At 36.7% G+C, this 23,211-nt stretch overlaps 2 protein-coding genes across 9 annotated transcripts in view; both read left to right on the top strand.

Annotated features, from left to right (window-relative positions):
- Positions 1-23,211, top strand: part of DPP10 (dipeptidyl peptidase like 10) — a 1,865,365-nt gene that overhangs the window by 962,234 nt on the left and 879,920 nt on the right. The window lies entirely within an intron of this gene.
- The window catches only part of LOC105756215 (40S ribosomal protein SA-like), a 105,186-nt gene that overhangs the window by 33,203 nt on the left and 48,772 nt on the right, over positions 1-23,211 (top strand).

The following is a 23,211-nucleotide window of genomic DNA, read 5'->3' as shown; positions in this document are numbered from 1 at the left end:
TTAACATCTTGAATTAGGGTGGTATATTTGTTAAAATTTTGTTATAATCAATGAATCAATATCGATGCATTATTATTAACTAAAGTCCATAGTTTGGCACCCTGCTGGCTTAGTGGTTAAGAGCTCAGGCTGCTAGTTAAAAGATCGGCGGTTTGAATCCACCAGCCGCTCCTTGGAAACCTTATGGGGCAGTGCTGCTCTGTCCTATAGGGTCGATATGAGTTTGTACCAACTTGATGACAACGAGTTTATTGTTTTGGTTTCTGAAGAAGTAGATCTCAAGATAAAAAAGGATGGAAAAACTTCTCATGCTTTTTCTTCTAATCAGCAGCTTTTGGTATACTTGAAACAGGAGGTGGGACCAAATTTCTAGATTACTTTCTATCTCCAAACAACATTCTCAATCCATCTAAGAAACCTGGCCAGTGACTAATTGTGTTGATGTAGACAATATAGTAATGGTAAGAATAATAATACTAGCAATAATACCTAACATTTAGTACTTACTAAAGGTTGGACACATTTTTATTCAGTCATTAACAAATTTTATTAAATTGTATACTAAAGTGCATTTCTTTAAATTGTGTATTAAAATACTTTTATTAAATATTTAACAAGTGTAAACCTCTTGATACTCAATTGAAATGATAACCTTATTTTGTCCATTTTACATAATGAAAATCAGCCGCAGAGACTAGGAGTAACTTGACCAAGGTCAGACTGATAGTAAACAGTAAATACCAGATATTAAGCAAAGTGCTTTCCAGACTGCATGCTTTCTCAGACCACCATTAGTCACTACTGAGTTTAATGGGAATTCACAGTACTCTTTTCCACTTTCTATCTTATTTATCTCTCTTTCTATTTTATTTACTTATTCTTTATTTGTCTGTCTATTTGCATGTATGCACAACGGAAGGAAACACTGCTGGGTCCTGCTGCATCCCCATGATCAGTTGCAGATCTTGACAGGAAATACATAAAATGTCTCGAGAGTGGAATGACTGTGCTCCAAACCTGCATTACCCAGAAGTGACGCCAGCTCTGGGCTTCATCACTGTTTCTGTGTATCAGTTGTTGCGTCGGAGAGGAAGAGTACTTTTTGTTCCCCCACAGTTCATCTAGTTTGAGGCAAGAAAATTTAGGCGGGCAGCAAAACAAACTGCCTTTTTCAGCTGAACTCTATTTTCTTTGACAGATGGTTTGGTTGGGCGTCTTTTTCATCCAGAACAGTGCTGTATGTGAAGAAAGAAATGATTGAGGGAGGTCATTTGTTGTATAGAAGCAGAGTTTCAAATAACCATGACTACTGCCAGTCTCTGTTGTAGTGCTTGGGTTTTCACATAGGTACGCAAGAAATGCGGAGGGAAGGTTAAACATTCAGCTAACGTTTTTTTCCAAACTCATTAAGCACCTAGCATCTAATCTTTTATATATGCAGATTAAAAATGAAGGTTGATTAAATAACAACAAAGGAAGGTTCATTCAGAAAAACTGTGGCATACTCTTTGATTTCTTTGGTGGAAATGCCTAATTTATTATGCAAAAGAGTAAGACTTTATAAGAATATTATTTTCCTAAGCAGGAATAGTATTTGCGAAGGTTGTGGAGTATCTGTTTACTCTGCTAACCCAATTCTCTGCCCATTATTTTTGTCAAGGCCCTTCACCATTCTGACTCGACACTCTAGGATCACCTTGCTGAATGCAGCTCCAGCTTAACCCTCCCTAACCTCCTTTGCCATATATCATGATAATATTCTTTACACTTGTCTGCTTGAGCCATTCAAGATAATGGCAGTTTATTTTTTACACTAATTTAAACTAAGATGTTACTCACTGGCTTAGTATTATATTTGCATTTTCCTAGGAATCCAGAGTTTTATCCCAAAGAAATAACCTTAATAAATGTGAAGCGGGTGGGATAGTTGTTCATTAGAAGAGGGGGCAGGCAAGAAGTTAATATTTGGGAACTAATTCAGTTTCCTTATTCCTCAACCCATAGCACTCATGGTTCTCCTGTTTTAGAATAGCTTAAGAAAATAAATGGAAACCGAAGAATTATAGAATCTGAAAAAAAAATGTTTTTAAAGGGTTCAAAACCATATCTTGTCAGTCTTTGCCTAAATACAGCTCACAGTTTTCAAAACACAGAGGCATTTTTGTGGCCTCCTAAGAGATAGTTCAGATTTTTCACATCACTTATGAGTTGATGAAGCGTGAACTGTTATTCTTGTGTGCTGTTGAGTTGATTCTGACTTATACCAACCCTATAGGACAGGGAGGAACTGCCCCATTGCGTTTCCTAAACTGTAATCTTTACCGGCGCAGATTGCCAGGTCTTTTCTCTTACTGAGCAGCTGGTGGATTGAAACCAATGACCTTTCAGTTAGTAGCTGAGAGCTTTACTGTTAATTCACCCACCAGGGCTCCATAAGCTTGAACTAAAACAAAAAACCAAACCCGTTGCCGTCAGTTCAATTCCAGCTTACAGTGATCCTGTAAGACAGAATAGATCTGCCCCATAGGATTTCCAAGACTGAAAATCTTTGCAGACGCAGATTACCGCATTCTTCTCTGGCAGAGCAGCTGGTGGGTTCAAGCTGCCTATCTTTTCGTTTTCTTTTGGTCTTCAGGAGCTTGACTACTGTACCACCAGGCATCCTTAAGCTTAAAGTACTACTTATCATCGAGTCAATTCCGACTCATAGTGACCCTACAGGGCACAGTAGAACTGCCCCATAGGGTTTCCAAGGCTGTAATCTTCATGGAGCGGATTCCACATCTTTCTCTCGGGGAGCGGCTGGTGGATTCGAACCATCAACCTTTCAGTTAGTAGCCGAGTGTTTAATCACTGCACCACTAGGACTCCAACCTTGAACTAGCACTACTAATTGTGTCTGTACATAAAGAGTAGAGGAGATAAGTCCAGGAAAAGAAAACAAAAAATGATTCCATAACAAATAGACTGGTTTTTTTGAAGAGCCTATATTATAGCCAAAGTGTACAGGAATTCTTTTTAAAAAAATATTGCTCTGCCTTCTGCTCTGCACTCAGTCCAAGCTGCAACCACAGTGGAACAGGGAGAGGTGAGTGAAGGCTTGATGTGTTCCCGGGAGCAATATTCTTGCACGTGCAGAATTGTGACCTTCTCAGGAAAATCTTCAGGATAAAACTCTTGATTTGATGAAGAAAAATATCAGGAAATTATAGGATAAGAATGCCTATTGCTTCCTCTTTATTAGTGTCTTTCTTTAACATGTAGCACTCTTATACCTTAGGATACGGCTCCTGTGTTATGAAAGACTCTGAATTCAATGTTAAATTATTATGTGCATTCTTGAAATGCTAATTACCAAGATTATTTTATATTTGAACAAAACTCAACCATAGATCCGTAATTCATTTCCATTGTTTAATTAAAAATACGAGAAATGAAGGGTACTGATTTTAAAGTAGAGAGATTTTTCTATGACCTAGCAACTTAAAGTACAACCTTCTCTGGTTTGTCATTAAATGGAACCCATCTGCTAATTAAGAATGGTAAAATCATAGCTTTGTGGAACTAACTGATCTCAATTTTCTGATTAAATTCCATTGGAATTTTAAACTCATCTGATTGGCTTCTTCTTGAGAATTTTTTTTTGTTTAATTACATGTTTCAGTTTAAATGCTTCCAGTGGTCTATTTGTTTCCATTTCATCCTGGGCAGTCTGTATCACTGAGAGTTGTCTTCATTTCCGAGTGTTTCCATGTTTGAGTTAAAATTGGATATTTTATAATTTTTACTTACTTTTTGTCTTCCTCTAATCAGAACAAGACATTTTTTGACCTCTAGAACAGCACTTTGTAGTAGCACTTTCTGCAGTGAGAGAAGTGTTCTATATCTGTGCTGTCCAATATGGATATGTGGTATTTGAACCCTTGAAATGTGGCTAGTGTGACTGAGAAGCTGAATTTTGAATGTTATTAAAATTAAATTAAAATAGCCACATGTAGGTAGTGGTTACTGTATTGACTTTAGAAATACTGCTTTCATCAAGGACACACAGAGAGGAAAATGCCATCCTCTTGTGTTACTGTGTCACTCGAAGTATAACACCCACACAATTTCCCTTCACAGATTTTTGGAAAAAGAACATTTGGTGCTAATACTTCTTTCTTCATAGAGATAAAGGCATGAGAAACTTTCAGTATATGGTCAATTCAACTTTAGCAAATAGTCAGCCGTATAATGTCATTGATCAAGGATGGTGGTAACAGGATGGATGGGGGAAGTGTGAAAGGAAGGATAGAAAGGTATAACTTAGAGATTCCCCCTTGCTTTTGGTTTACTATGAATTTTCCTTAGTTATGCTGATTTAACCCGATTTCAGTTTACTCGTCAATGAAAAGAAAGCTGGCTGGTGAAATTGTCTTCTATAGCTGAAATTCCATTATGTCTTGTTGACTTGTCTCTGCTGTAAAGCTAGTCATGAGCTAGTGACCTCTTAAAGCACTACGTGATGACTTCTAACATAGACAGTCTGTCAAAACACAAGTAGCAAAGAAGTTAATTTAACTCACTTCAGGGAAGTCATTTTCTAAATATGCACCAAGACCTGGCTGCATGTCAGGCATTGTACTCAGCAGTCACGGAATGAAAAAGACAAAGCCTCTAGCCCTTTGCAGCTGACAGGAGCAATAGGTACTATGTAGACCTAGCATGCAGTTTAGGTCTTATAGTGGCAGAGAAAAATCATCTACTGAGCCCTTACAAAAATGCCTGAGGGACTTTTTTTTTTTGAGGCATTTTACACAGATAAGCCCTAATCTCCAAAACAATCTCTCAAAGCAGGCATTATCACTCCCTGTTTTACAAATGGGAGGAGTCCCTGGGTGGTGCAAATGGCTAAGCTTTTGACTAGTCATTGGAAGATTGGTACCTTGGAAGAAAAGCCTGGCAATTTGTTTACAAAAGGTCACAGTCTTGAAAACCCTATGGAGCACAGTTGTATTCTGCGCACATGAGGTCCCCATGAGTTGGAATTAACTAGATGGCAACTGGTTACTAGTTTTACAGATGGGGATATTAAGGTTCAAGAAAGTTGCCTCTGTGGATGAAAATCCTCAGCCCTGTCCCTGGTTGCAGGATCAGAGAATAAAATATCCATACTCTTAGGGCAAACAGGTCACAAAAGAAAGGGAAAGTGGAGGAGCTATTCTGTGTCTTCTCCTCACCTCACCTGTCAGATAGTGACAGCTCCTCCTCTGGGGGTCAGTGAATGAATGAGAGGAATCTGGAAAAGGGGAGGAGCAGGAGAGTAGGATACCTGTTTCCTTATGGAAATGTTAGGGCAAAGAAAAGGTGTTCCCCCTAACAGGTGACTGGGCTGCTAACCAGGTGCATTAATTAGGTGAATATGTTAGTGTCTGATAATATGGTAGATGCCACATTTTTTTTTTTTAAAGAATCTGTAACACCTTACATTGCCATTTCTTAATCTGTCTTCCACATGTTGTTAATAAGTATTCCCTAAAAAACTTCCATGAACAAAGAATCATATTTACAGGGACACATGGGGGAACCTGCATACTAGATCCTTCTTCCGCAAAGACTCTGAGAAGTACTGTGGTAGAGAAAATGTTTAATCTGGTTTCAAACAATTCTTCCCACACTTGACAAAGGAATCCTGCTTTTTTTGTTGTTGTTATTTTGTTTTTTCTTCCAAATCAACCTATTAATGTGCCAACTCTACAGAACACATTTGAGAAATGGTTCATTAAACCGAAGGAATGAGTGATGTGGAAAATTCAGGTAACCTAGTGTGATTAGGATACCCATTTTCGACAAGGGATGGGTGAGGGTAACCCTTTTATTAGCTATTTAAGTAGTTTCACAACTCTGTTTAGTGATGTCTGGGGCCATGATGGTATAATTTTCTAGTCTCTGAGGGTAATAGGACCAATTGGTTTTTTATTAATGCCAAACCATATCAGTTGAGGATAAGGTCAAGCATGTGAGTGTTACTTGCTCAGTACAGATACAGACAAGGCTTACACAAAGAATTATATGACAGGAACCAGTTTGGGGATGCTACCTCTTTAATAGACTTCAAAGATGTGCTGTTAAGATTTGTACAACTAGAGAAAACATGACCAGAAAATATGACTACTGGAGATTTTTCCAACTGCCACCAAGTGTTTTGTTGACTGTTCCCGACTTTTAAAAGTGCTGTAAATTCAACATCTGAACCTCCTTTTTTGTGTGCATATTAAACATCCCTGCTCTGTGTAATTTTAACTAGATTGAACGATGCTTACACACACTTCCAGATACCAGCTGTTGAGGCAGCGACTTTCAAATGATTTTGCAGATCGGCAAACACATTATATCATTGTGTGTTTTGCAGCTGTCTCTTCAGTTAGCTTTGCTTTGCTTTTTGCAGGGGTAACTTGTGTGCAGTTACAGAAGAGTATTTGTTTTCTTCTGATAGTCTTGGCAATTAGTGCTTTCCTAGCTCGAGTTTTTCTTCAGTGAAATAGGTACTCTGTGTTATCGTGGACCATTTACAAACCAAGGTAATGGCTTGTGCATTTTTAAAGAGCAGTTACTGTACAACAAATAAAAATGCTTTGTGCTGGTTAGAGTCATTTTACAATTATTTACTTAGCAAATGTTTGAGGGTCTATTGTGTTTAAAGCATACTGGTAGGTGCTTTATAGCCATTTAACAATAAATAGTAGACTTTAGTTGGATAAAGAGTGGATGGACTGGTTCTAGGGAATACCAGAATTCCAGAGGTGAAAGAGAGCATGTTGCTGTGATAAAATTGAAGGAAGTCCCGTGAGCCTAGAGTACAGAGTCCAAAATCAGAACATCCTAAGGTAAAACTAGGAACGCAGAGGCTAGATTGTCGAAGCCTGTTGTTGTTGTGAGTTGCTGCCTAGTTGATTCCTGCTCACGATGACCCCACGTGTGCAGAGTAAAATTGCTCCAGAGGGTTTTGGATGACCTTTCGGAAGCAGATCGCTAGGCCTTGTCTTCCAAGGCGCCTCTGGATGAGTTGCAGCCGCCAAGCTTGCAGCTAGTAGTCCAGCACTCCTGGAATTGAGCTTAAGGCAATGCAGAACCATTAGAGATTTTTTACCAGGAAGATACCAAGGTCAGATTTGGTGTTTCTAAGAAAAGATCACTCAGTATAGTATGAGAATAAATTGGAGCCTTGTTGGCAAAGTGGTTAAGCTCTTGATTGCTAACCAAAAGGTTGGCAGTTAGAACCGATCAAGTGGCTCTGCCAGACAAGGGCCTGACAATCTGTTCCTGTAAAGGCTACAGCTTAGAAAACCCTATAGGGTCGTTCTACTCTATCACATGGGGCCTCTATGAGTCGGAATGAACTCAACAGCACCCAACAACAACAAGAAGGGTGGATACAGGGAAAGCAGTCAAGATGCTATTGCCGCAGTTAGATAACAGTGGCTGGGCAAGAAGAGGGCAGTCAAGATGGAGAATCCTAGCTAGTTTTCTTATGTACAGTTATTAGCTAGAAGATGATAAAACTTTAGAGCTGGAAGATCCACTGATCTTGGCTTTGAGGTATGGAATCTAAGTCTTAAGGGAATTAAGATTACTCAAGGTTTTAAAGCTAGTTAGTGGCAAAGCAAAGACCAGAACTCATTTCTCTAGGAAGTCTCTTCTTTATATCATCTATCCATTTTTATTTTATTTTTTACTGTAATACCTTCATCATTTAACCTTAAGTGCATAATATAGAGTAAAACAATCATTTCTTTTCATGTAATTATACATTGTTAGGAGTCCTGTAGCAGAGGGAAGTGTTTAACGGCAGCTCCCTCTATCTCTCATTACTTGACTTTGAGCAGTGCATTCATTTAGCTCCAGATCTGCTTTACATTCGTTACTCTACCAACTTCATTTGTCTGCATTACTCAAGGAAGCATGTATTGATCACCATCTATGTTCCTGGGACTGTCTTAGGTGTTGGCTCTGCCCTTGAGGTTGGTAGAGTGTGGAGGAACCAGACAGGCCAGCAAGTGATATGAAGCACGGGGTTCTCTGCAACCACAATGGCAGGACATCCAGCACTTTCTAGGGAGTTAAGAATGGCTTACTGGGCACAAAATATGATTAAAAGCAGTGTCAACATTATATTTCAAGTTGTTTAGAATTATAAGTTTCGGAGCAAATTGACAAAGCTATAAAAATATTTGTATTTCATTTTTGGGCATAATACCTGGCCCCTGTGATTGGCTCCTGTATGTTTAATCTGAAACCTTTTCTGGGATTGGCCCGGACATCAAATCTATTTTCAAACCAAGGAGTTGAGTCCCTATAAACTGGTACCATGTTGGATTACTTGGGTCAGTCTTCACGCTTTTCTTGTGATGACAAGCATAGTCCGCTCTGAGGCATTTCTTTCTTATCCTAGATTACACTAACTTGCTCCCGAGATCTCCTTTGTCTTAAACACCTTTCCCCAACTTTAAGCTGCAACTGGTTTATAAAGGTCAAGCATTCTCATCTTAAGGAAATTGTTTCTGCCTTCAGACAACCCATACTCTCTCCAAGGGACCAAATGTGACTCTGTAGGGAACATGAGTAACTTGGCAGAAATTGAAGAAGCTGTTTTCAAAACTTATATTTTACTCACTCACTCATTAATTGCTTTTTTGGGACAAATTTACTTAGCAAAATTTAGGGTATGCGTATTTGTTGTCTCGTAAACATATATATATATATATGTAATATATAAATATATATATATATTTTTTAAGAGCTTGGCTGCTAACCAAAAGATCTGCAGTTCAAATCCACCAGGTGCTCGTTGGAAACCCTTTGGGGCAGTTCTTCTCTGTCCTGTAGGGTCACTATGAGATGGAATTGACTTGACAGCAACTGGCTTTTGGTTGTATATATATGAAATATTCTGTGATATTCTATGGCAGTGGTGATTCAGTGGTAGAATTCTCACCTTCCATGCAAGAGACTTGAGTTTGATTCCTGGTCAATGCATCTTAAGTGCACCCACCACCCATCTGTCAGTGGAGGCTTGTGTATTGCTGTGATGCTGAACAAGTTTAACTGGTGCTTTCAGACTAAGACAAACTAAGAAGAAAGGCCTGACTACCTACTTTTGAAAAATCAGCCAATGAAAACCCTAACCCTATGGATCACAATAGTCAATCCCACTGTGTATAGGATCACCCTGAGTTTGAGGCTGCTCCATGGCAGTTAGGAAGAACTACAACAACATAACTAGATTTAAACATGAGAATTCTTGACATGTGGACATCTAGTGATCTCATTGAGTTGCCTTCTTGCTAAAATAAACTTTATTCTGTGGGTTTTGCTTCTTTAGTATTGCTTTCTTATTATTTTTCTTTGTTCAGTCTTTCTTCTTTTATTCTTTGCTTTAATCACCTTGCTTTTGCTCTTATTTCTATCCTGAGCAGAGAAAAAAACCTCTGGACAATATGGTCTTGTGGCTCAGAGCAGAATAGAAAAAATAAATAATCCAGTAATTGTAAGGAAAAAATTGTATTTCCTGGAGATGAACGCCTGCCAAAGCAGATGCAGGAAGAAAGTGCTCCTGTGATTCTCGCAGGGACAGGGAAGAACTACAGACATCTCCCAAAATTGTACTTACCAGATTTTACTAGCACTGTTTACCTTTAGTAGTAACACAAAATGAAAGCACTGAATTTTGCAATTTCTTCATCACAGATATTAAGAGTATAGAGAAGAAGATTGAATAAGACAAATACAAATAAGAAGTATTCAAGGCACGTATGTTTTAATGCGATTTGTTTATTTTGCCAAAAATAATCCACAACTATTTGAGCAGTGGTAAAAATCTGCTACCATTTTTGTACTATACTTTAAGAATTAATATATTATAACCTGACTTGAATAGTGTTAACTGTAGCGCCATTTGCTAAATTTTAATTTTGCTTTTCAGAAAGATGTTTTGCTTGGTCTTGTTTTGTTGATCTTGTTGATATATTGCTCCTCTTTTGTATTTTTTTAGGTCGTATTTCCTGTAGGAAAGTATTTTTGAAATGATAATTTATCAGTGGACCATAAAAACTAAATTTGCCAAGATATTTTAAAATACTTAACACAAAAAAATCCATGCTCTCTTCTTATGTATTTGATGGGAAAACTTGATATTTCATTTGAATTATCTTAAAAAATTATTTTTGTTACCTCCCTCTTTTTTTCTAAGTCAGCATTGTTTTTTACATCTGAGTAACATACCTGCGCTTTAACAACCTAACCAAAACCACAATAAAATAATTAGCCAATGAATTGTTTTTCTTTTTTAAATTCTCCAGTTTATTTTTTTAATTTTGGACATCTGTAAATATATCAACCAGAAAGACCCAGTTTGAACAAGAAAAATAAAAGTTTTGATTGATGTGTTCTATAATTTCTCTGAGTTGCTGATAAAATCACTGGGTTTGCAAGAAGAGAAAATAGCTTGGTGTGGTGATGAAGAGGATGGGCTTTGAAATTTTACAGACAAGAATCAGAGTCTAGTCTTCCACTTCTGATATGTAGTGATTCTCTCTAAGTCTCAGAATCTTTGTTTGTAAAATGACCCAAATGCCACTTCACACCCAAGAAGAAAGTTGTGAGTATAAAAATCAGACTACACTTGAAAATCATTTTGCATAGTCAAGCCCAAGAAAATACTGAACAAAATACTGAACAAATTGCCAATGGTTAATATTACTGTTTCTGTAAGTACTAATATACCTACTCCTCACTTATCCACTATCTTGTTATCTGACCTTTCACATTTATGACAATAGTAAAAAAAATCTAGTATCCGACTATTTTGTGCGTTAAGGATATACATCTGGCAGTAACAAACCCTGGGGTGTAAGGTGAGACTAACGATGGCTGTGATGGTTAAGGTTATGTGTCAGCTTGGCTGGGCCATTATTTTGAGTGGTTTTACATTTATGTAATGATGTAATTTGGCAGTTATGTAATGATGTAATTTGGCAACTATGTAGTGATGTAGTCATCCTCCATTTTGTGATCTGATGTAGTCATCCTCCATTTTCACATAATGCCGATTTTCGCACAACAACCTGGTCTTTGGAATGTAACCATGTCGATAAGTGAGTAGTGGGTGTCGTTCCTGTTTATGGGATTGGTCATATATCATCTGTTGTAATTGTAGGAAAATTATAGATTTAATAATGTAGGCTTTTTTTTGCTTAATGAATTATATTCTGTATGACATCAAAATTCCTCCTTATAATGGCTTCTTTCTCTTCTGTTTAGAATATTGACTCTTGGGGGACACTCACCCTGTGGTCTTTCATTTAGTATGGTCGTAATATACTGACTGACAGTCAGCCATTTTTGTCATCAGAAGCAATAAAATTAGAGCCACTTCAGTGCATTCATATTTGGAAATATTTTGTCCATATGTATTTTTTAAATCCCTGTAAGAAACAAAGTGATGCCAGTATTGGCGATAAATAGGGGTGTCAGCAAATACTTGATTTAAGTAGTTGAAATATTTTCCTATTCAATTTATTATTTTTTTCTTGATTAACAAGTAAGTGCTAGTTAAAGCTATTTGATACTGTGGATATTTAACTTCATGCAAAAGATAGGTCAAAACCATTTGGTTTGTTGAGTTTGTTCAGCTTTATGCAAAAGCAATAACCCAGGATGCAGAGCATAGCTGTGACCTTAACCTGCAATTACTTCTCAGTGAAGCTCTGCCAATGCCTTTGTGAAGTACTTGTACTGTATCCACAAATTAGCTAGTTTTTAAGTTGTGAGGTTAATCTTTATCTATGTCACCTTTATACAAAATACTTATTGTTCCCTTAAGCACTTTCCTGCTGTAGAAAGCACTTTTAAGTGAACTGCCTTGCCTGAGTATATTATTATGTCATGACCCTTCATTACAGACTCTTTTGAAGATGTGAGGTAGTTTTTTTATTAAGCAGAGATTATCAGAGCAGTATTATTTATGGAAGAATCATCCCAATCTACATTACGTACACTCACCGGTGTTTCCCTTAGCCAAAGGGCACACACCAGTCATTCTCATCAGAGACTGCCTTCAGTTATCGTGGCTTAAGTATTCCGCTTTGATCTGCATCTTCTTCTTAGATTCCACATAAGCTTTTGGGGAGTTTTTGTGGAACTTTAAAAAGTCCATGCGGGCACACAAAGGTTCTCTACATAATTGCATGCTGTTTGCACATAAGAGACAAAGTGATGTAAGTTGTATAATGTTTTTGTGTTTAATAGACGGTTATCTAAGTAATGATAAGTACAAAACCAATTTTCTTAAATTATCATCTTTCTGAAGTAGACACAAGTATGATAAAATGCCTTTCACCTTGATTTATTTTTATTGTACTATAACCTATATCAGTGTGTATATGCGTATTTGGATATATTTGTCCATGAATTCTTAAAGTAGCATGATTATACGTGCTATTTTTAAAATGATTAGTTCAGTATGCTATTATTTCATTATTAGAAATTCATGAGGTATTCACATTGTCTTTATTGCTTATGGAGTGGGAAAATTCTCTTTTACAAACAGTTCATTTATATAAATACAAAATAGAAACCCAGTCCATGACTACCTATGCCCATTGATATCATCACTCTGTTATCCTTTAAATAAGCTTTTGAATATAAACCTTATACACCTAGTAAAATACAGTCGAGAGGATTATAAGCAGTTACAGTAGAGTACAGTTTCTAAGAGGATGATAGGAAAGTCTTCACCAAGGGCTCATTTTAGATAGCGAGAGTATATATCCGTCCCTGGCCCTATCACATTGCTAGGCATTTTCACTTGACATATTTTGTCTCAGAGTCAATAAGAGATCCTTTAGAGGAGGAAGCAATGGTCTTGACCAGCATCAAGTTAAAAGAGTTGAAATTGTAAACTCCAACATACTAGAGATCCTTTTTGCAAATTTCTTTCTGATAAGAAACTCTGTATTTGTACCCCATGTCATCTACTCACAGTGAGAAGGAGGAACAAGAGTAATCAGTGCTTATCCTTAAGGCTTCAGGGTTTGTTTTCTATCAGGTTTTCATGGTTCTGTATGTGTTTACTCTGTTCATCCATATCCTGACTAATCATATACCCATTTGCTTTCATCTCTTCAGACTGAAATATTATTTTTTTCTCTTTTTTAATTTATCGCTCACAAGTAACCCCTTGGACACTCTTGTTCCATGCAGTTTTGTGATTTTCTTGTTTAATGGGTAAAAACTTGTGTGTGTGTGTGTGTGTTTGTGTGTGTGTGTGACCAAACTGGACAGATGTGAGCCCACCATGGTTTTTTACTAGATAGAATAAGATGCCTCAGTTCTAAGTACTGTAAGAGTATGGTACCTAGACTACTGTTATTTCAGTACTGACTGCAATAGATATCTAAGGCATATTTTAGAACTTAGCAAACTGATTCAGGTCTCCAAGGTACTGTTTGTTACATGAGTAAAGGCAAATTTTATATAAATATATAAATGTTGTTTTTAAAATAAAGAATTTTAGGGTGAAATAACTTTTTAAATAGCATTTAATGTTTGGATTTGGTTTTGCAGGCATTCTGTGTTTGAGAAGCAAGCCTTCTATGGGCCAGAGTTGGGAGGCTGACTTGGGAAAGTAACATCATATCCTGGCAAATGTGACCACTGGGCAGGAGAGAGCCATGCAAACTGAGGAGTGTTGTGGATGCAGAATGAATGGGGGTTTGGTCTGGGTGCCAAGTCAACGTAAGGAATGAAAGCTACATCCCATGAAAATGGTTTAGTGACTGCCCTGGCTTTCAGCAAATTGATGAAAAGCTTTATTATTCTGATTCTGCAGTTGCAGGAATCCTTTCAGGGGTTAAGCTTACCCAAGAGTTTTACTCATTTCCAAGTCTAAGCATCAGGTCCTAATAGAAGGTAGGAAATTGTTAAACCCTGTGGATTTTGAGTGGCCTTTTAAAAATCATCTGTATCAACAGAAGTAATGTGAAGATACATTGAGTTCATTTTTTTATTAATTCCACTTCAGCCTACTTTGAGAGGGGAGCAGATAGGGAAATATTGTTCAACATTGTCATGTGGTGTGAATTTTATATATGAAATAATTACTTATGTCACCTTCCGTGTGTTTGTCCAGAAGTCATATGAGATTGTCTCTTATGTCTGACTCCTTCTTTCTTCTTTATTCATTAACACTCACTGAGCCTGCACTAGTCTTAACATGAAGTTGTCTTGTGTCTTTGTAGAAACGTGAGAGACTTACCTGATTTTCTGTATCAGCTCATCACAGGTTCTGCCATTCCCGTACTTCTCTTCTGAGTGCATTTTGCTTGTTTGACAGACTGTGCCCCTGCTTTCTTCGTTTTGACCTCCGCTCTCCTAATCATCTCGGTCTGACTGTTGCCATACCTGAACCTCATTTGTCATTCCCATGCTCCTCTTGTCTTTCCTGAGCTCACTGCCCTTTTGTAGCTGGACTGGTATCTATGGCGTAGACATGACATAAATTGGAAAACACTGAGGCAAACATTTTAACTTGCTCCATTACCCAGTAGGTTTGGTTTTTAAAATCTGTGTTTTTATTCCATATGGTACCATTTGTGTTATGATCTAACTATATGGTAACTTTTTGTGGATGTTTTCAGTATCAGTTACCTAGAAATTGACTCATAACAAGTGTTGGTGTCATTTTCTGGGCTGATTAATGTACTGAGCTTCTGTTTATGTTGTGCCAAACAGTACCTAATTGGACCAAACAAAGGAATACCTTTATTCCAGTCTAGTGCGAGTAAAGGTTTTCCTTTGTTCCAATCGAAAATTCCTTTGAGTAGAAATTCACATTTCTACTCAAGTAGGAATTTATTCAATAATGAAATGTTGAAGTCGTTTGACCAATGTGATTGACATGTTAAGTTGTGACATTAATCTTTAAAAAAAGCTCCAACCAGTTGCTGCCAAGTTGATTCTGACTCATGGCAACTCCACGTGTGTCAGAGTGGAACTGCGTTCCTTAGAGTTTTCAATGTCTGATTTTTCGGAAGTAGATCACCAGGCCTTTCTTCTGAGGTGCTTTCGCATGGACTCAAACTTCCAACCTTTCTGTTATCAGCCAAATGCATTAACCATTTGTGCCACTTGGGGACTATAAGCTTTATAAAACATGCCATATTATTTTAGACATCTGTGAAGTTCATGGAAAAACCTCAAATATTAGAGTTTTAAAATAGGACAGATATTTTAGCTGGTGTATGCATGAAAATTTTAAATCTTCCATAGTCTATGGATAGACTATTGAACATTAAAATTTCAGTCATGGATTTTATAAATATACATGTGCCTGACTTAGCATAATCAAAATAGTACATTACAATATTTGGGATTTGTAAACAACATGTGTACTGCTGTTTCATGAGAAACTATTTGTTCTGTAAGCCTTCACCTGAAGTACAATAAAATAAAAAAAAAACAACAGTATTTGGGATTTGAATTTCAGTATATTTTTACATCGATATAATATGCCATGTGTTTGGACTTCTGCTTTATCTGCCCTGTAAGGTCCTGTTTATCCCAAGACCTCATTCACGTATTAATTTATCATCTTCTCACAGGGGAATTGATTTTATTGCAGGGTTTTATCAAGAATCTTCGTAATTAGGAGCTATGAATAAGAATCAGACAAGCTGGTTTTGAATCCTAGGCCTTCTAATCACTAGCTGTGTGACCTTGGGCTAATCATCTAACTGTTTTAAACTTTAATTTCTTTATCTGTAAAATGATATAGTAATAAACCCACTGCCATCAAATCGATTCTGACTCATAGTGACCTACTTAATAGTAGTAACTGGCCCTTTTTTGTGAATGTTAATGAGATAATGCATGGTAAACACATATAGAGTGCTTGCCACATAAGGTTCATTTAACATATTTAATATGAGTTATGTTTTTGTGGATGATGGTTGTCATAGTTATTTACTTAGGACTTTGGCTTTTTTTTTTGTTTTAATTATTTGCTTGTATGACTGCTTTGCCTACTATACTGTAACTCTTTCCTGACAGCGACTATTTGTTGTGCATTGATTGATGTTTTCTCAGAAGCTGACACATGTAGGAAACATGATGTTGCTGTCGAGTTGGCTCTGACTCATGGTGACTTTATGTACAACAGAACTAAATATTGCCTGGCCTATGCCAATTTCATGATCGTTGATATGCTTGTGTCCATTTTTTTGGCTATTATGTCAATCCATCTCATTGAGGGTTTCCCTCAATTTTTCTGACCCTCTACTTTACCAAAAGTCCCTGAGTGGTGCCGTTAAATGTGTGGCTACTAACGGAAAGTTTGGTGGTTCGAACCCACTCAGAGACACCTCGAAAGAAAGGCCTGGTGATCTGCTTCTGGAAAGATCCACAGACATGAAAACCCTGTGGGGCACAGTTCTAGTCCATAACACATGGGGCTACCATGAGTCAGAATTCACTGGATGGCAACTAGTGGTGGTGGTGGATACTTTACAACCATGATGTCCTTTTCTAGTAATAGGTCTTTCTTGATGATGTGTCCAAAGTAAGAAAGACAAAGTCTTTCCATCCTCGCTTATAAGGAGCATTCTGGTTGTATTTCTTCTAAGACTTATTTGTTGTTTCTTCTGGTAGTCCACAATATAGTCAATATTTTTCTGCAATACCACACAGTTAAAAACATAGTAGGCATTTAATTAATGTAAGAAGAATAAATGAAGAATGTCCTTCCTTTATCAAAATGCTTACAATGAGACTTAGGACATAAACATCTGATCTTGTTTACATCCTTCAGTACTACCCATGGCACATCATAAAGCATCTGATCTCCTGCACATGAAAATCAAGTTCTTCTGAAAACTACCTCATTGGTGTGGGTTCTGGTCACTTTGCCCAACACTATACTGAACTATTTGGTCCCCCAAAACACGCTGCTGATTCACATGTCTTTTTTGCCTTTACTCATATAAGCATTGGTTTCTTCTCTCTAGAATTGTCCTTGTCTTCTTGACTAATGTACTTCACCTTCAAGCTCCAACTAAACTATGACCTTCTCTCATCCCCATCTAGGTTTAGGTATTTGTCATCTGTGCTTTGCTTTGCTTCCTTGTCATGTGTCACTTAAACTGTAGTCTTATTAATTGTTTTTGTCTCTCACCCATGAGATTGTATTCTTTTCAAGGGCAGGCACCGTTCCAGTGTTTTAATTAATTATGAATGTCTTGTCGTAGAAGCAGTTCTCAGTTTCTTAATAGGATTCAGTAAACATGTGTTGAGCTGAACTGAATATTTTATACTGGGTTTTACTTTTTCCATACAGCTTTTTGACTTGCATTCTAAAGGACATTCTTCCTATTTTTGCATTTGCCTGTGTAAAATGTTACTTGGAGGCCCTTGTATCTTAGCTGTCAAATTTAAGTAAAAAATTGAACTCAAGAGATAAGTAGCTTTGAGGTTTTAGAAAAGGAAAGAAAAAAAAGAATCTGGTTCTTCTTGAAGCATGATCTCTAGCCTTACATGTCTTTCCTGTGATTTTAATCAGTGTGGAATAAGAAAGTTCTGCTAGATCCTTAGATTTTCCAGAAAAACTTTTATTCTCTTACTTCTGCTTATTCCAGGTTTCCTTAGAGCATGACATTTGAATGAAATGCATACCCTAGGAAAAAATGTATTTCTTTGAAGCTGGTTTCTAGTATTCAACTGGCATAAGATTCAAAGCAGAGATCCCATGTCAAATTTTTTGAAGAAAGAAAATGTCATTTAATAAACCAAGAAGTGCATTGATTTCTTAGGTTTTCTTAAGCACAAAACAAACAAAAAATCACATCAGCATAATCTAAGTAGTTCTGATGCTATGAAATTTCAGTGTTTTTTTTAATATAATAATTAAAGGCAGAGAGATCTTTCTCCCTTTCAGTCCGTTGCACCAGGCTATATCTTCCATTTAAATTTTTCTTTGAGAATGCTGTAAGTATAATATTTGGCTTTCTTCCTATGCCAGGAAAAGTCTCTGTAGTATATACTGGCAATAATTGTAATAAAATATGCTGCTGATTTCCCACGTCTAGCATTTGGTTCTCTAATGTTTGTAGATTACAAATCAGTTTTGTGATGATTGTTTTTCTGACTCTAACTTGAAGAAATAATACTATACTGCTGAATTAAATTGTGTTTTAATTGAGAGAAACTCAGTGTATTTTTTCAAATACAGTTTTTAATAAGAGGGGGCTAATATTGTATCTTCAAATCAAAATCAATTATCCTACTGATGTTAGAAGAATAAATACTGCACATCTGTCTTAGTCACCTAGTACTGCTCTAACAGAAATACCACAAGTGGATGGCTTTAACAAAGAGAAGTTTACTCTCTCACAGTCTAGTAGGCTGTAAGTCCAAATTCAGTGTGTCAGCTCCAGGGGAAGGCTTTCTTTCTCTGTCAGCTCTGGAGGAAGGTCCTTGTCATCAATCTTCCCTTGGTCTGGGAGCTTCTCAGGTGCAGGGACCCTGGGTCTGAAGGATGCACTCTGCTCCAGGTGCTGCTTTCTTGGTGGTATGAGGTCCCGAACTCGCTGCTTGCTTCCCTTTCCTTTTATCTCTTGTAAGGTAAAAGTGGTGCAGGCCACACCCTAGGGAAACTCCCTTTACACTGGATCAGGGATTTGACCTTAGTAAGGGTGTTATACAATCCCACCCTAATCTTCTTTAACATAAAATTACAATCACAAAATGGAAGACAACCACACAATACTGGGAATCATGGCCCAGCCAAATTGATACACACATTTTTGGGGGGACATAATTCAATCCATGACAATATCCTAATGTCCATTATATTTTCCCACTATCATAAATACAAGAAACACTGCTATATACGTTGATTGCTGCCTATATTCTAGGCTCTTTGTTTAGTTATAACATGCATTATCTTATTTAATTATAAAATTAGCTAAAGTAACTAATATAATTCCTATTTTATAGATGATAAACAGTGGCACAGAGAGATTAGCTCACTTGCTCAAAGTTACATAGCTTAACAAAGTGAAAACAGGTTTTGATTCTTCAGCTTGAGGTAGTAAAACTAGACTCATAACACAGGTTTACGTTTACCTTTTCGTACCTGAAGGTTCTAGGTTGAGCATTTTGATTTCTAGACTGAATTCCATGAGAATGGGCAAAATTGTTTTGGCATTTATTTATCTACTATATATTACATATAAGGGGTACAAATAATTACTGTATATATCTGAGTCTTGGATATATGTTTATATTTACATGGCCCAGGGTTTCCAGCTCTGATTCTAAGTACTTCCCCAGAGTCATTTTACTTCTGTCCCAGGCCACAAATATGTACCTCCATTCTTAGTACTGATCTCTCTCTGACCTTGGTCCTGAAGATAAGAAGCAATTCCTTAAAGAATACTAATTATAACCATAATAAAAGCAATAATAAAAGTAGGTTATTCATTAACCATTACGATGGTTGATGGTTAAGAAACATGGCACATAACTCAGGGATATTTGTATTTCTTGAAATATTGCCCTAAATTCTCAATTTAAAAGTTGCAAAAACTTAATAATTAGTATACAATAACCTTAAAGTTCATTACCAAACTGTGAGGAACGAAGGTTAAAGAAACTGGCCAAAGTCTCACAGTTAGCTTGGAATTGAACTTGGAGGTAAACACAGATATACTGACTTAGTCATCTGCTCTTTAACGATGCCACCTCTCCTTGGTTCCATTGTTAATGACAAATTATTTCATGGAAAAATGAGAATGGTTAAATTTTTTATCATAATTCATCATTTGTCATAGACAACTAGAGATATGTTAGCTAGTTAGCACACCTGACTACCTGATATTGTGATGTCAGCAACTAAAATAATAATGAGAACTCCAGTCCCATTTTTGAGCACTCATTGTGATCTTTATAAGCATTATGTATTTGAATCTTCACTCCAACCTCATGAGAACTAAACTTTTCATTTTAAAGATGGAGAACCTGATACTCAGAGATGAGTTGCCTGCTTCCCCTGGCATTGTTGCTTTGAATGTTTATAGTTAAGTTATCTAACACCAAAGCCTATACTCTTTTTGTTTTTATTGTGCATTAGGTGAAAATTTACAGAGCGAATCAGTTGCCCATTTGATAGTTTGTACATAAAAGGTGAAGCCTATATTCTTAATCATTATCCTATGTTGCCTCCTACTTCCTTTCATCCACCGCTGTATCTGCTGGTAGCTATGAAGATGGTAGACATTACCCTTACCAAAGACCACCTTTATGAACTGTGTGGGAAAGTGATAAAAATATATATATAGTATATTTCCAATTATTTACTTTTGTGTAGATTTACCATGTGATCTTTTGAAGGACGCCTCGATTTTTATATTATCCTAAAGCCCAGTGAAAGATCTGGGAACTGGAGGTTTAATTGGAGCTCTGCAAATTTTTTGTTATGGAGACTTTGGCAAGTACTTTAAATTTTGAGTCTGGCTAGATTTCATGAAAATGGATAGATTAAAAGTCCTAGGTATATACCACAAAGTATTTAGGAAACTAAAAATTAGATAATGCATTCAAAAGCATTTTGAGAAATCATAAACTGAATATTTTTAAGAGACTAAGTTTAAGAAGATGGCTGAGGATAAGAGAAGTCCCACTGAAAAGGCAGAAAAAGATGAAATGAAAAATATGAAACCATAACAGCTGGAAAACAAGAGCATAGTCCAGCAGCAGGAACATGCCAGAAAGTTTGAGGAAACCATGGGAAGTAGGAAGAAGCTGGCATCAGGCTAATGGGAAAAAAATACTGGAGGGGAAACTTTGAGAATTATCAAAGGGAATGATTAATAGCATTCACAAGAGATGCCCAGAATGTTTATCAAAGCATTGGAAACAAACTCCAGTTTCACTAAAATGTGTTGCTTTAATAAATCATGCTATGTCAATACTTTGGAACACTTACCGTATCACCAAAATGATTTTGTCATAGTGTATCCACTAATATCAAAGCTGTTAATTTCTTCAGTAAAAATGTATTTAGTCCCTACTGTGCATTATACACTATAATGGTTCTGAAGATCCAGTGATGAACCAAAAGTAACATGGTTTCTGTCCCCTTAGAGTTTATGTTCTATTAAGTGAAAGACAGATATTAACCAAGTAAATATGCAAATGAATTAATGTAATGTTACAACTGTGGAAACACCACGAAAGTAAAAGTGTGATCTTAGGAAACTCTGCCGAAAGGGAACCTGATTTAATTGTTGGTTTGAATGGACTTTCCTGAGATCGGAAGGATGAGAGCATTAAGAGTTAACTATGTTTTTTTCATCTTAGCCATTTTAGTGTAAGTGAAGTGGTATCTCATTGTGGTTTTGATTTGCATTTCCTTAATGGCCAATGATGTTGAGCATCTTTTCATGCGCTTCCTGGCCATTTGTATATCATCTTTGTTGAAATGTCTATTGATATCCTTTGCCCATTGTTTGATTGGCTTGTCTTTTCCTTGTTAAGTTGTAGGAGTACTTTATATATTCTGGATGTTAAACCCTTGTCTGATGTATAGTTCCTCCAAGTTTTTCTCTTTGTTGACAAAGCCTTTGATGTACAGAAACCTTTAATTTTCATGTGATGCCATTTATCTATTTTGTCTTTTGTTGCGCATGCCTTCAGTGTCATGTCTAAGAATCTGTTATTGAAGACTAGGTCTTGGAGCAGTACCCCTACGCTGGAATGGCTCAGATAAAAAAAAAAAAGAAAATAACAGATGTTGGTAAGGATGTGAAGAAATAAGGGGCTTCATCCATTGATGGTGGGGAATGCAAAATGGTACAGATGCTGTAGAAAACAGTTTGGCGGTTCCTCAAAAAGTTAAAAATAGACCTACCTACCCTATAACCCAGCAATGCCACTCTCAGTTATATACCCAAGAAACCTGAAAGCAGTGACACTAACAGATACATGTACACTAATGTTCATTGCAGCATAATTCACAATAGGCAAAAAGTAGAAACAACCCAAATGCCCATCAAGAGATGAATATATAAACAAAATGTGGCATATACAAACAATTGAAATATCACTCTGCCATAAAGAAAAATGAAGTCTTGACACATGCTACAACAAGGAAACATTGAAAACATTTTGCTGAATGAAATAAGTCAATCACAAGAAAACAAACATTGTATGATCTCACTAATATGAAGTACCTAGAGTAGGCAAATGTGTAGAGATCAGAGTTCAGCAGTTAAATCTGTTCGGTCCTGGACGGGGGTGAGAGAGAAGGGGAAAGAGGGGAATCCTTGTTTAGCTAGTATTGTGTTTCAGTTTTGGGGAATGGAAAATATGACAGTGGATATTGGTGATGGTTGCACAACATGATTGATGTAATTGGTTTCACTGAATTGAATTGTACAAGTGAAAAACGTTGAATTAGCAAGCGTTGTGTTACCTATATTTTTACAACAATAAAAACTTTTTTTTAAAAAAGTTAACTACATAAACATCAGGGGGTAGAAATACAGGGGATGAGAAGAAAGGAAAAAAGGGTCATATGACGTTTTGTTTTTGTTTTTTCTAGAAACTAAAATAAGGTTTGTGTGGCTACAGGTTAGAGTATAACAGTAAATGTGGGAAGAGTTGATCCAAATAGAGTAGTAAAAATAATTGGAAGGTGACAAATACTGGATGTGTACTATGTACCAAGCATTCTAAAATGGTCACATTACATACTTTCAATAACTGTATGAGATAAGTATGCATATCATTTGCATTTGTACAGACAAGGATACTGAGTTTAAACGGTCTACTCCAAGTCATAAAATCTTGGCAGAGCAAGGATTTGAGTCCAGACTGAATCATAATCACTGCATTATGTTCATCTTTTAGATAACAGACAGTCAGACCATAGGTCTACTTATGATATGCTAGATTTTGATCATTAAACAAAAACAACTTACAAATTGACATTTTGGATAAATTCCTTTGACCTTTTTGGGGAGGAATATTCAAGAGGAGTAAGAGGCCAAGGAGGGAGGCCAGTTAGAAGGCTATTAAATCATGCAGAAGACATCACAGTTGCTTGAACTAGGGAAGTGACAGTAGAGGTGGAGAAAAGGGGACAAATTTCAGATTTCAGAGATTTTTTTTTTTTTTTTT

This window comes from Trichechus manatus, unplaced genomic scaffold, assembly GCF_000243295.1.
Source record: "Trichechus manatus latirostris isolate Lorelei unplaced genomic scaffold, TriManLat1.0 scaffold00033, whole genome shotgun sequence".
NCBI lineage: Eukaryota > Metazoa > Chordata > Mammalia > Sirenia > Trichechidae > Trichechus > Trichechus manatus.
Note: the sequence above shows the minus strand (reverse complement) of the source record. Positions and strands in the feature narration are given on the sequence as shown.